The sequence below is a fragment of the Poecile atricapillus genome, chromosome 2 (assembly GCF_030490865.1).
Source record: "Poecile atricapillus isolate bPoeAtr1 chromosome 2, bPoeAtr1.hap1, whole genome shotgun sequence".
NCBI lineage: Eukaryota > Metazoa > Chordata > Aves > Passeriformes > Paridae > Poecile > Poecile atricapillus.
The window spans coordinates 43764831-43779750 of NC_081250.1; positions in this window are offsets into that span (position 1 = coordinate 43764831).

Sequence of the window (14920 nt, forward strand, 5' to 3'; positions counted from 1 at the left end):
CTGGTACCCACTTAAGGATAAATTATGCTTTTTATTAGAGGAAGTCAGATACTTGACAAATGAAGATGTATTGACTGATAATGTGCAGTAAGAACCAGTTTTGAAATATTAGAAAATCAGTCAATTGCACTCCTCAAGAATCAAAATGGGATGTGTTTTTCCAAGATTGCTTCATACAAAAAGAAGCAGATTCAGACAGAAAGTAAAATGTGAAGTGTCTGAGACATCCTGTCTGGTTTATGCTGCTCAAGCCTAAGCTGTAAGAATTTCAAAAGATAAGGCAATTCTTTTTGCAGCAGGAGCTGTCAGGAAGGAGTTTTATTGTAGGGACACCTTTCTGTTAACAGATAGTCATACTTGAAAATGCATATGCACTTTTAGAAAAGATCCAGTGGACACAAGTTACAGAGAATGTGATGACAAGTTCAGATGATGTAACTTCAGAATAAATGAGTGTACATTAAAGATGTAATAAGTTAGTGAAGTAGGTGCTGAATCTCACTTATAGGAAAGATGTTTTGTCTTGCTGTGTTTAAATTAAGTAAAATTTCTCCAGTGGAGTAAAAGGTTGTACATGTAGACAAGTTCATAGCTTTTTTATTTTTTCAACCATATTTACAATTTGCTTAGTATAATCTGCAGACTGTTCATGATTAGAAAATATCCTGTCTCCAACCAACTTTTGGCACTGCAATAAAGTACTTTAAAGAATTCAACATTTTCTATTTTATCTTATTGAAAAATAATGGACCTTTCAGTACATCAAGAATTTCCAAGCATAAGTAAATGTTCAGATTTGTTGCTTCTGTAAGAACAGATTTTAAAGCCCTTCTGCTTTGATATGAATAAAGTTGATGACATGAAGCTCTTCAATTTGTCCTCTAGCAGTGACATAATCTGTCTCTACAATAATTACAGTAGCAACTAGACAATCTGCAGCAGGGTTTTCTGGTGTCTATGGTAGACAGTAGTGCACATACAGCACCTTTCACCTCAGCCAGCAACAACCTTCTCTCACTGAATTGATTTTATTGGGAATTTCTTATTTTCACAGGCCTGAATATTGCACACAGTGGGTCAGCACAGAATAGACATCTGACTTCCAGAGTAGTATCAGCTCAGCTGGGAGCACTCATGCTGATTTGTACCAGTAATGTAGTGACATTGGATCCAATTGACAGTATTTCCTCTCACTGTAATGTATTTTCTTAGCTGTGGTAAGAAAGAAGAATGACAAATGGACTCTATTTGAATAATAAAAAAAAAAATCTATTCAGTCCAAAAGTTCTTCTTTTGGACCCTAGATTAAACCCAAAAGACAAGAGTTATGTTCCTAAATTTTCCTCCATTAAAAACAAAACAAAACAAAAAAATTCTACTCTACAAATAATATTAATGATTTACTGTGCTGGAATTTGAGAGTGATGATGAAAGTAGAAACACACTTATTCTTAGGCACATAACCTTGGCCCATACAAATCCATGCCGAGGTGATGTCAGCAATTATGCACAGGATTCTTGGCATGGAAGAGTTAAAATTACTGTAGTCCTTACTTCATTTCTTATAAAGATGGGGATGAAAGATGGACTTTTACCTATAAACAGCTAACTTCATTGATTTATACACTAATGCTTCTTCATCAGAAATTGCCAAGTATAAATAGTCAAATAGATAAACACTGAGTTGCTATTGAAATAACAGCATTTCCCTTGAACTATCACATTACATGGTCTCTTCTATGACTAGGCAACTTCACCTCCAAAGCTGGTGCTAATCCAAAGGGATTAGAGCACTGGAAAGACCTGCAAGATCATGTGTAAGAGATCAGGTATAGTTGGAAAGACAGTTAAAAAGACTGTTTTGCTAATTTCTGTAACTTCACTTAATATAATGACCCTACCTTTTCTCCTCAGACTCAAAGCATTATCAAGTTTTTCCATCCTGCAGACTGAGGTTCCAGTGGTCTTTTAAAAAATCTGTAGAGAGCAGAATAATGCCATTTATCAGTTCAAAGTAGATGGAGGCAAAAGAAATTGTCCTGGCTTCATCTCTGTATATATATATCTGCAGTCATGTGCATGTCAAAAAAAAAGGTAATTTCTTCGTGCTCTCTTTACAGCAGCTAAATCTCTTCTCTCTTCCTACAGTGAGCCCTTGACTTCAGAGGGCACATCAATTCTTCTAGCTCATCTACCCTATAAACAAAAACTATGGACAGAAAAGTTGTAAAAGCAGTCTGATTATAAAGTTTTTCTTTAGGAAGATGAGAATAAATGTGGACTGTAATTTAAGGTCCAAACATGTAAGCTCTCAATTCACTAATATACAAGTGTTGACAGCATTTGGACCAATAATTACAGGCAGACTAGCAAAATTCCATAATACCCACAACTACTGAGCTGTCTGAGGACAGTACCAGTACGTCTTGAAAGTGGATCTCCTTCATTCTTTCCGTTCTAAGGCATTCTCGCAGTTTCTCCTGGCTGCTCTTCAGGAAGCAGCAAGAGCTAAAGCACATCTGAAACCTACACCTTGTTTAGAATTTTTGAAACACGCACATTTAAGATTAAAATAGATGTGATTAGTGAATTACTGTTGTACTTGTTGTACAACAGTTTCTTCACTTGTTTTATTACAATCTATATACAGAAATACTTTTACAGTACAGGCTGACTCCTCAGTCAAATGGGCAGTCAAATGAACAATTCAGACATAGCATGTTACACGTGCATATAGATGAGATCACTTTCTACTGATACAAGCAGCTCTACATAAGAATCTTCTGTATGCTCCGTAATATGGTGGTGGAAATGAGCTTCATCAATCCATTATCCACAACAAACAGACTCCTCTTTTCTTGGTAAAAGAAGATGTAGATGAAAAAGCACAGTAATCAGGAATACTCTTCAAATAAACACATAGAAGTCTCCTTTAGCTAAATGAAAGCCTAATTTTCACTTCACTCAGTTACATGTTTGGAAAGAAGGATCTGGAAAAGACAGGCTATGTTGTGGTTAGCCCATCTCCAGCACAGTTATTGTATCCTCTTGTAAAGCCATTTGCTCTCACTTCTGAGTTACTGATAGGATAGAGGTGAAGGAGAACAATACAGTGAGTACTATAAGCTTACTTTTACATATTTTAATGACCAAATTATTTGCCCATATATATGAACCAAATGAGTCATTAATCCCTTTGACTCCTCATTCTATCACACTGAACCTCAGTGTATGCATCAAGCAGTCTCTGTTGATTGATCTCTCTCTCTTTATGACCTTTCTGACTATACATTCAGTAATATCAATGCTATTAAAAAACCACTAGCTGGGCTGCTTGGTCTGGCTGTCTGGTTGAGGTTTCACTATGGTTTGAATACCAACCCTCAGTAAAGACCATTCTTCACCATGAAGTGCTGTTGACATTAATGAATGCCTGATTTGAGCCTAAAGAAGAATCCTATATTCTACAGAATTGCAGACCAGAGTACAATTACTTAATATTTATTCACCTGATGCTTCAAACAAGTAACTCTGAACAAAATGTTAGGAGATTTTCATAACCATAGCTTGCATTATCAAAGCAGACTGAGCACTCTCAAACTTTCTTCCTTATTTCAATGAAGTAACTGCCACTTCAGAGAGTGCAGACATCCTCTGAATCTTTTTAATTGCGTTATTTATGATGATGTATCTCTCTGGTTTAGGAGGTATTTTTAGAATGTAATCTGTATTTGTCATCAGAGAAAACAGAAAGTCTAATACGAGGCTCTTGATGATGATAGGTCTGACTATTCAAGAAAGAGCTGTGTCTCCTGTAATAACAATGATAAACTTTGAAAGAACTGAATTGCAGAGCAGAAGGATGTTAGAGTCTCTTTTCTGTTTCAAATAAATTCCAAGAAAACTGGAAATACTATTGGAATGGTCACAGGTATTTGTTTGGGAGATATCTAATAATAAAATAAAAAATTTTGCAAATGGGCTCTTCTGTCAAGAAATGCTTGGGGTGGTCCTGAAGCTTGTCTTTCTGTTCTTCTCAGAGATGTTTTTGTCTTCCACCATGTGCTTACATGTTCACTGAGCCCTTGCAAATGTTACTGTGACAAGACCACTTATTTTCCCTGAGTCTGAAAGAGTGCACAGGAGGGAGAAAGGAGGGGAACTCTGCACAGCCGGACAACAACCCATTCTCAAATCAATCTTTCATTTATACACTAAGCAACTGATGTAAAACTGATAGCAAGCTAACATGCACATGGAAAGGAACTCAGAAAATCTGTTTCATCATGTATAATTTCTACAGGAATTCCATCATGTTTTAAGGAAGATAAAAGCAAGAGAAATCATCATGAAAATGAATTGTCATTCTTAGTCTAGCCAAAGCACACAGTAGAAATGTAACGTAGACTGAGCAGGAAAGTAAACCCAAAAGAATTATGATTCTCCATATCCATGAGATGTCCCACTAACCATCAGCCAAACCAAAAGGATCAGTCTCAAGAGTTAGCTTAAATATAGAAGCAACTAAAATTAGCATAGTCTTAATAAAAACATAAATTCCATAATGTTTGGTTATTTTGTATTTTTATAATGCCTTTCCTAGTATGAAAATCTACTTTTTTTTTAGATGCTTTTGCTTTCAAATCTTGTCTGGTGACAAAACAAGTTCTACATAATCTGGTGAATGCTAAGCAGATCATTCTGTAAATTAGATCCAACATTTTTGCATAGTGGGTGGGCAGCTCCCCCAAGTGTTTACCAGCCATTGGATTGTGTGGTTTCCAACAGTCTGTGGACAGTCCTCCACTTTGATACAAGAGCCTAGTTCTAGGTGGGCAATGAAATGTCTTATAGAGTCTTTGACAGTCAGCAAAACAATGCCATAAGAAACAAGTGTAATGGGAAAGGCAATTTGTGTAAGCACCATACACTTCTCTCGGAATGAAACATGAGACAAAGCCAATGCATAAGGTGCATCCTTAAATACAATTAATTATTATTAGCAGCAGGGTGTTGAGAAAACCCCTCAAGGTGAATTTAAACTCAAAATATAATCTGCTATAAAGAGAAAATATTTGCTCCACCTTAAAATCATTTGGGTAAGGGTAAGGACAAAAAAAAAAAAAGTTTTGCCAAAAGACTGAATCCCAGCTTTTTGGATACTGTTCAGAAACTACTTTGTGTTTGTAGAGATCAGTAGAGGCTGTGGTGTATCCATAGACATCCTCAGACATGTAATTCCATGTATTAAACTCTATTTTGTTTAAAAAACTCCTTGGGGTCTCTGGAGTTAAGAGGGATTTCCAAATGGTGACAAAACTACAGGCATACTGTTGTGTAGAGGTGTCAAAGCCATGACAGCACTGGCTTTCCATCAACATTGGCAAATCCTCCAAAACAAGATCAAGGTCACCCAGCTGCTGCAGGGCAGGGTAACTGCCACAGTTATTTTAGGAACTGATAACACAGGGTGTGTAGGAGCAACAACCCCTAGCCTGGCAAGGGCTGACTCGAGTATCCCTGGCATGCTCTGTGAAATTAGGCAGACTGCTTGAACCCTGGGAATCTCCCCATCTTTACATCTCTCTTCTCATCACCTTTAGTTACAGCCCCGTGGGCATTAAGAGCTGGGTCACAACTTCCTAAGGATTACTGGGAGCAGTCTGCCACCTACTGCTTAGACAAGTTCTTGGTGTTTGCAGCTTCTCACTATAAGAATTCCTGTTTTCATTATCATAAGAAATCATAAGAAAGTTTGTTTTAAATGGGACCTAACCCACTCTGATGCTTCTGAATCTGCAGCTAAAATCATCATTCATCGGATGGAGAAAGGTCAGTTCTGCCCTTCCAGAACTAACTTTAGTTTTAAAGGAGTAAAAAAGATATTAACAATTTTCTTCTAGATAATATGCAGAAAGCTGATAGGCAAGTTAGTGTCAAATGAACAGATCTTGCTGTCTTAGAAAATACCAGACTTCACTACTACACTTGGCTCAGGGATTAATCTGCGATCCTCTTTCTCACTGACAACAACTTCTATTGAGTCATATCCAACTGCAAAACTTCAGAAGATGATTGTTTTTCTGATCTCTGTTAGCCTGTGCTCATCTTGATCTGTGCTTAATTCCCGCAGCCAGCTAATACAACTGACACCTTAAACGGAAGAACAGAGGAAAAACATCTTTGATCAGTTTGCTGTTGATTACAGGCTTAGCTGTGCTGTATTAAATTTCCATGCTGACCACAGACTTTCCACCAAGATTTTCTTACCTCTTGTTGGTTACAGTGATGAATCCAACCCATTGTATTTCGACACTTCGCCTAACACTGGGAATTTCAGTTGGGGATTTTTCAACACTTTGTTATCTGAAGTCCAATGCTGTTGCCACACACAGATACAAGCTTTCTATCAAAACCAACAAAAGACGTATTTGTTCTAGAAACTGATGTTTAAGGCCTAACAAGTTTGAAACCTTGCGTATTTTTAATTCTGGGAAAATCTACAACATAAAAATTTTAAAACCCCAAGCTATTAATGGGTAAGACTGTAGAAATTTAAGAAATAATTTGCAGCAAAGAAATACCCACTTCCAAATTCTCCCTCAAGACCTTGTAGTAATGTAAGTACAAAAATAATGACACATTGAAAGAAAATTTATTGTTGTAAGAGATTTATATTTTTAATAGTAGTATTCACATTTTAAAAAGGTATTTCTTGAGGTAGATCAAATTAATGATCAGAAATTGATTACTAACTTTGTGTTGCCTCCTGCAGTACAGAGCAATGCTACTGGAAGCACATTCAGACAAGACACAAAGAATGCACACACAAGTGTATATACAAGATAAAAAAAAGATATGCAAAACACTTGCCTTGCAGCCATCTCCTGGAAATTCTCACCTGTGGGACTACTCATTACACATGCATAGTTCCACTGACTGATCCCTCACACTGAGAGTACTCACCTAAGTAAAGGCTGGAAGAGGTAGTTCCCTCTAGATGGTAAAGGCAGGAGTAGTGAAACAAGAACAATATGGTAAGCTGCAAATATCTTGGATTTTGGGCAGGGGTATTAAGTCTTTCTAGGAAATCGAGAGGAAGAAATAAATTCTCCTAGTGGGAAGAAAATAAAGAAACACACACTGAAACAGTAATATTCTGCATAGGGATGCCGGAAGCCACAAAGTAAAAGGAAACAGAATCCAATGTGTTGAGCTGGTTACAAATTGGAACACTGTCAAATGCAGCTTCAGGCTTTTTAATTCTGCTTTTAATCAGCAAAGTCCATGCTGTGTCCCTGTTTACTGGTTGAACTAAAATAAATTTAGGGCCACAACTGAACAGTTTGTCCTTTGTCTGCTATGTGCCAAGTCATCACTTTGTGCTTCTGTCAAAAGCTGTATTAGTTTTCCTCAAACACTGGATGCACCAGCTCTCTAAGCACTGGCCAAGAGAAAACTAAATTTCATTCAAAGACATAACTGCTAGTCACTTTTATATAAGAAAAGAACAGCAAATAAATTAATTAAATGCTTCATTTTCTCCTAATGAGCACCTAAATGTTAGTTTATTCAAATATAATAAATAACTCAATTTTAGTCTATTTCTGTATAGAGTACTCTATACCTTACTTGACCTCAATCTTATTTGTGCAGAGAAAAGTTTTCTTGTAAGGGTCAGGTTGCTTCAGATGATAAGATTCACACAGAAATAATTAACCAGCTTATCTGGTGTTATGCAAATAATTACCTCTTCATAAAAAGATTCAGTTTGAACATGACCAGCAGTAAAAAAAAAACCAAAAACAACTCAGTGCCTTTTTTGCTAACAAACCACTTGTTTTGCAGATTGTGCATGAAAACCATCAGTAAAAAGCTTAAGCAATTACTTAAATTGGTTTATACATTAATGAATTTTATTCTTGACTTTACAATATTGGAAGATATTCCTCCTCTCAAAATGTAATTTGGCCCGGAAGCAGAAACAAAAAAAAACCCCTGTGATTTTATAGTAGTGAACATGGTTCTTTTCATGCCTGCTATAACATTATCCCTTTTGAGGGACAGTTCAAGCATTTTAAAAGTTAGTCTACCCTCCTCTCGAGTGGATAGCACTTACTTGCTGACCAACTAATTCAATAAGCACACCAGCTAATTTTACTCAACTGTTAACTAATTTATTAAAAAAGCTGATTAATTCATATAATCCAAAACTGGTTTATTTGTATAGTACAATAATAATTTGTGTTTTCCACAAATTAAGAGATAAAAATAAGGATATATTTGAGCTTCTTTTATTACATGCCTCTCTGCCATAACTAAAAATAGGACAGCAGAAGTTAAGGGGAATTTGGCCAAAAAACCAAACTAGCACTAAATAAGATTACATAACTGTCCATATGCTTATGCTTAAAAACAACAGCATATGCCTTATATACCATTTGATGGTCACGATCTGTGTCAGAGCAAAGCAAAAAGAGTGGGAAAATAATATGGATAATATACTGCCTGAAATGGATGCTAGAAGGGGTGTTAACTTACTGTATGCATTTCTGCCTTGCTGCTTGTGCTTTCTCACATTCATCTACTTCTGCTTCCATTAATTCAGCCAAATGACCCAGTGATCTGGATATTAAGGGTAAAATACTTTTTCATCACCAGAATCTGAAATACCAGTATCCCTGCAAGACTGAGAAATTGGTAAGGGACTCAGTGATTTGGTCATAATGAGAAAAACGAAACCAGCAACAACATGAGGGAAATGAAGGTGAAACCGTAACGATCTAAGAAAAAAATATCTACCAACTCAAAAGAAAACAGAAATTTCCAAAGTACTGCTTCTGCTTATTACAGGAAATGGGAAAGAGGCTGAAAATCATGCTGACTGATGCTCTTTTTATGACTCACTGTGTCCAGCAATCTTAAATTGTAGCTGTCATTCAATAACGGGGAAGGCAAAGTATCGGCTTCTCTATGTCCATGGTTTGCAATGCATTTTAGCACTACTGCAGTATATGCTACACCCTCCTTCTGTTGTTAATGTGGATGTAATCTGATGATCACTCTAAATAGCTCATAACATGAGCTTTATAAGCACCTGTGCCCATCTCTTCTGAGCCTTCTTCCAAGGAGAGGGTGTGTTGCCTAGGAATATTCCCCACCCTCCTTCAGACCAGCACTAGCAATCACTGATGTTGCACAGAGAACTTAAAACATTTCTCACATAAATAAAAAGAGACCTCTTTCCTGTGAGCAATAAAGATGAGAATATGCCTATAGGGAATACCACCCACCTCCGTGGGTTCAATCACCTTATTTTTCTTTGCGAGCTCCACAACGTTATTTGGAGATTCAGAGTCAAGGACTGCAGGGTAATTGTGCGTGGCCTCTCAGATGTGAGATCTGTCTGCATTGAGGAGGAGGCACAGCCCCCAGGATCAAGGCTTTTCCTGGCTCCATCGGGAGTTTCAGGTTCAAATATCAATTAAATCAGATGCACTTTGTGCCATCAGTGTGTGACATGCCAGCTCTGCCATGCAGGGACAGGGTGGCTTTGTGTGCCATTCTTTGCTGTGGGAAGCTACACCAAGATGTAAATCTACATATAGGAATATAGCCTGAAATATCATCACTGTCAATTTTTAGGCATTCTGACTGAAGTGAGCTGAAAGCAAAGTCACTACAATTAATTTCCAGTTTTTCATAGCAAAAAAGGGACAGGGGATGGGGAGAGAGCATCTTAAGTAGCCTAGTAAGATGTGTACACTACAAACCACATACACACAAAGCTACACTAACTTCTGAAATAGTTGTAAACAGTTTCTTTGGAGAGCAGGATTAGATAGTGAGCAGCAGCATCCAAAATGTGGAAAGCAGCAGGTGTTGGGCATCCCATTTTCTGTGCTATGGTGCTGGAGCTAGGGGTGCCTGGTGTAATTTCATAATGAAACTTCTGAATGCTTTGAGAAATTCAACACTGCTCAGTAAAACAGCTCTTGAAATAACATGGAATTTCCTGTCTTCCAGCAAACAGATAATTGCATTGTTGTACTTTAGAATGTTCAGGAAACCAAAATACATTTTTGTAAAATCCACCATGAAAATATGTTCTAGTTGTGGATCATGCATATAGGGCATTAAGCTATTATTGTGGTGGGGGTCTCTAACAGGTATACAGTTAATGCTTGAGATTAAATTGTTATAAAAACAATATATAACAATTGTTATAAAAACAGCCAGAAGCCTTTTCATTGCTGCTGCTACTATTGGTAGTGATCTGTTCATAGATTAATTAGCTGAGGAATGTTATTAGGCAATAAAATGTTCTTTTGTTTTTATGATAACACCTTACAACTGGTGTTAATTCATAAATGGTTAGTCTGCATTTCTCAGCTAGCAGTCATTCTAAATGGTAAAAAGAATATTACTGGACTATGGGAAGCTTTAAAAAAAAGAAAAAAGGAAAAATGAAGCATTCTTTCTGATTCACAATCTTTCTCACAAGACTATAATTTCAATGGCTTGGCCTGCAAGTTATGAGATCATAATTTCCACTGTTCTTCTCTGTGCTTCATGAACAAATTTTGATGAAACTGGATATGCTCACGAATATCCTGCCCTCTGAAAACAGTAAGACTTTTAGGATCATCTGAGATACCGTGGGCAAGGTTAATAATTCCTGTTTGTTGTTTCGTCCACAATTATTTCCATTGGGCATTATTTCTACTTCTGGGATTTGACCCCACGCTATGGAATCAGAGAATTAGTACTTACTTTTCCCCTATTGCTCTACAGGCTGCAGTGAGGAGTCAAGAATATATAAGTGACTCCTTCATAACTCTTGCTGATGAAAACTGTATTTTGTAAGCAACAGGAACCTGTTGCTGGGTTTTCAAAGGCCCTTTTGGTTTGAATGACCAAATTTAAATATCTCCACTGCAGGAATCTCCCTGTGATTCTGAGTAGTTATACCAAAAAATTCCAATGACTGAATTTTCCTAATGTCCTGCTAATTTACTGTACTCCTGAAATACTTCAGTGTTCAAAAAGCTTTTTTTGATGGTTTTCGTTTTTGTTTCCATTTTAGTTTTTTTTATTTTTTGCTACCTTAATTGCTGAATATAAATTTCATACACTCTGTCACTGTCCAGTTTCTCAATTTAATAGCATTCCTACTCCTGAACTAGCAGTTAAATTTAACTTTCCACAAAAATCAACTTTCAATAAATAAACTGACAGTGAAGTTGACAATGCAATGTCTTAAGTACATGAATTTTATAAGATAGGAGCATGTACTAAAATACGTAAGACATATAAAAGTTGACATGTCACACTGTCACACAAATCAATACATTGAATAAGCCTGCAAGGTACATTGTCATCTGTTTTTGTTCTCATGTCTATAAAAAGAGACAGGGAGAGATCACATAGCAATTTTATTTTTTTTTAATAGAAGTGTGCTTTTGCTAAAAAACACCTGATCTTTAAAGGTTGTTTTAGGATACTTGAAAATTGTACACAGGAATATACAGAAAAAGAAGCATTAATGTACTTTCAACTAGTCAAATATTAGAAGCAGAAAGATGTTGTGAAAATAAATTAATTCACATTCCTGGAACAATGAGCAATGAACAAAGTACTGAACAATGTCACAGAAATGCCAGTATGGAAATCAGTAAACTTGAATATTCTGAAGCTTGAATAATAGAGCTGGTATAGTGTACACTAAATAAATCTTGGGCCAGCCAACTGAGCAATGTGAATAGAACACAGCACAGCATCCACGTGGATTCAATGTGTCCTTTCATCTTGTGGAGTGAATAAGGCAAAGTTCCCATGGATAAAAATTATACCCAAGCATGCAATTATTTGCAAAGGCAATCCTAATCTTCTGGAATTTTTTAACTCGAAAAGACTTTTGGATTTACAATGTCAATACTGTATAGTTACTTATGTATGTAAATGCATAATTGTCTAGGTTTATTTTAAAAATCCACAGTTATGTGGGATTATATCATATACCACATCTAGAGCTGCAACACAGACCTCTGATTTGTATTAAGAGTAACTAGCAACAGAATTAAATTGAGATCCACTAGAGAGGATGTCAAATATCAGTGAGCATTAGGTTTCTCAGCCTGAGTTATCCTAGAAAAACTGTGCTTTCTAGTTTAGCAGACTATTGTGGGCACTGCCTCTTTTGTCCTGTCTTTTGCAGTCTGTTGCTCAGCTTAGCCCTTTCTCCCACTCCTTACTTCTACATTTGAATCTTTCTATCATCCTATTCTATTCCTCAGATCAATCCCTGTCTCCTTCCTAGACATTCCCAGTCTTCCTTCTCAGCTATTTCTATCATTAACAATGTTTTGCTAGGCCAGATAGGTATTTCTTCTGCTTTTGCTTTCCCTCTTCTGAGTTGCCTGTATCAGTTCTGTTGAGAAAAAGTCCTCTTGTCCCTACATATGCACTTCTTCTGTTCAGAGTAAAATTTTCAAAAATCATAGCCTCACAGCTCTTCCTATCTTCCCAGTTTCCAGGTCTAATCCACAGAAGCTGACTGATTACTCTCCTCCACTCTCAGTTGTTCAAGATATTTGTCCATCCCATGAGTTCCATGTGCAAAATCCACTCCTACCACACTGGCCAGTTCTGCTCTTTCAGAACTCAAATTTCTTTTTTTCATAAGCCATCACCTTTCTCACAGTCTGCTCCTTCTGCAATGCCTCTTTGTGTTTCAGGGCACTTGCCTGCACGGACTGTGTGTCAACAGTGGGAAGAAATATCAGTTGGGACATCAGCAGTACCTTTTATCACAAAATGGTCCATAGGAGTTAAATATTTCAAAGAACAGTTTATCTTAAGCAGGCGTGCAATGCTAAGGTGAAGCATTCCCAAGATGAACTAAGTATATGGGAATTTTCATTGTCATTTTATAAGGTTTCCCACTGAACAAATGTGTTCATTTGTTTAACAACCTTTTTTTTCTCAACATTTTTTTTTTCAACAACTTAAGTCAAAGACTGTGAATGTAGTTAAAGACTTCTTCTATTAATTGGTCATTATTTTGTTCTACATGCAGTAAACAATACATTTCTCCTTTACATTTTCCTTTGAAAAAATACAACCATGCATTTTTTTAAACAGTGTAATTTCATTAGGAATTATTACATCATTGTGCACCACTATTTAGTTCCATTAAAAGATTATTTCTATTATGAATGACATCTGAGATTTTAAGCAAATCTGATACATCCACTTTTCTTACACCAGATGTACCCACGTAAACTACTAAGACTAAATTGCAACTTGGAACTTATCTATTGGAAAGTAAAAGAGATAAAAGATAATTTGTAGATTATCTTCAAAAGACTAACCAAAAAGACCAGGTTATACAAGGGTATAGATGGATTAAGAGATCAGAAGTTAATATGTGAGTATTTACTGCACATAGGCCGATGCCAAATGAAAGGATTATCCAAACAGAAGAGGAATTATTGGAGGAATGTTATGAATATAAATACAGATTGGCATACATTACTGTACTGAAGATACTTATTAATAATTTACCAAAATTTATCACAAAGTTAATTAGCTCAGGCTACAGTTATTATCAAGCTATTAGGTAAGATAACAAACAAGTCATCATTTAATGAGTCTATCAGGAAATAAAGAATTATTAACGGGGAGCATGCAAAAGATACCTGTTAATTGATGTCACAGAGAAGATAAATTATCATTATTATCTGCATTTATTTTTAGACAAAATATGTCAAGATACATAAAAATTTGATGTGAGCTTTGAACAGCTGGCAGATTGTCAGCATAGTCATAATGCATCTTCAGGATAACAAAGAATAGAACAAAGATTGATGCAGGAATGTGGGTCTGATTTCCAGAAGGCCCCCTGTGTAACCTGCATTTTGCCATTTACAACAATTTTGCAGTAAAAAAGACAAGATCCAGGACAGAGGTTTCCAAAGGCATGTTACTTAATTAGATTTATATGGGACTTTTACATTTTCTTCCCTCCATTCAAAATCTTTCTGTTATCCGTTCTCGGTCAAGTACTATAATTAGTCATCAAAAGATTACTGTTATTGTTATTTGGTCATCTAAAAATTAAAATTATTTAGCATATTTTCTGTTTGTTATTCTAAATTAATATTAAGCTGAGGTGTATCTCTTAGATCCAATCTCTAAGAAGATCCCCATTACTTCATGTCAGAAAAACAGCAGTTGACCTTAGAGTGGATGGTCCTACACCTTCCAACACTGAAAGTTAAGTAAGAGAGTAACTGTTCCCAGTTCTAGCAGGAATTTGTTTTATTCTAAGACAAGGAAGGGTGGAAAAATCTCTTCTTTGTCTGAACAGAGGATCCAGAATTCTGCCCTACCATTAGAGACAGTACTAGGAAGGGAAGCTAATTTGTCCATTTTGCTGCTTGCAGGCTAGTTAGAAACTTGTTCTTTTTTATTGCTATAAACCACAATAAAAGTAATAGGATCTCTTCTATTATAGGTTGTATTTAAAATCATAATATTTACTGTTGCTGCAGAGAATCTTAGCATTGGCTCTACAGTATCTCTGCTGTAGCTTACTTGAAGAATTCAGCCATCCTAAACCACAGTCTTTCAGAATAGGTGCTGATCACAGAAATAGTCAGTGGACTATTAATTATTTAGTGGTGGACTAGAACTCTTCATTCCTTCCAGATATCAGTAATTGGATGGTAAGGAGAGACCTTGCTCTCTAGACTGGAGATGGCCTGAACTCTTTTGCAAATGGAAGCATTTAAATGGACAAGGTCAGATTGACATTTGGAGTACTTCAGGTGAAAGATCTGGAAGAACTAAACTTGGTTTTGCTTCTCCAAAGTGGATTGAAGCAATTTAACATTTTATCTCCCAAGAAGGCATGAAA